A 294-nucleotide genomic window follows, 5' to 3' on the forward strand; every position below is an offset into this window, starting at 1 on the left:
GTTTAACTCCAAGAAGAGTCTCTACACGAAAATGCTTCAATGCTCAGCCCAAGCACACACCAAGTGAGCCCGGAAGTGGATTTTTATGTCATTTACTCATCTTTGTAAACCCTAAGCTACTAGTTCTCTACAATAGGACCTTTTGCTATTGTATTTGACATCTTTTGATCATGTTTTTATGATTGAACCCTCTTTGGGAGGCTGGCCATTCGTCCATGCCTAGACCTTGTTCTTATGTATTTTCAACGGTGGAGTTTCTACACACCATAGATTAAGGTGTGGAGCTCTGTTGTA

This window comes from Arachis duranensis, chromosome 3, assembly GCF_000817695.3.
Source record: "Arachis duranensis cultivar V14167 chromosome 3, aradu.V14167.gnm2.J7QH, whole genome shotgun sequence".
NCBI lineage: Eukaryota > Viridiplantae > Streptophyta > Magnoliopsida > Fabales > Fabaceae > Arachis > Arachis duranensis.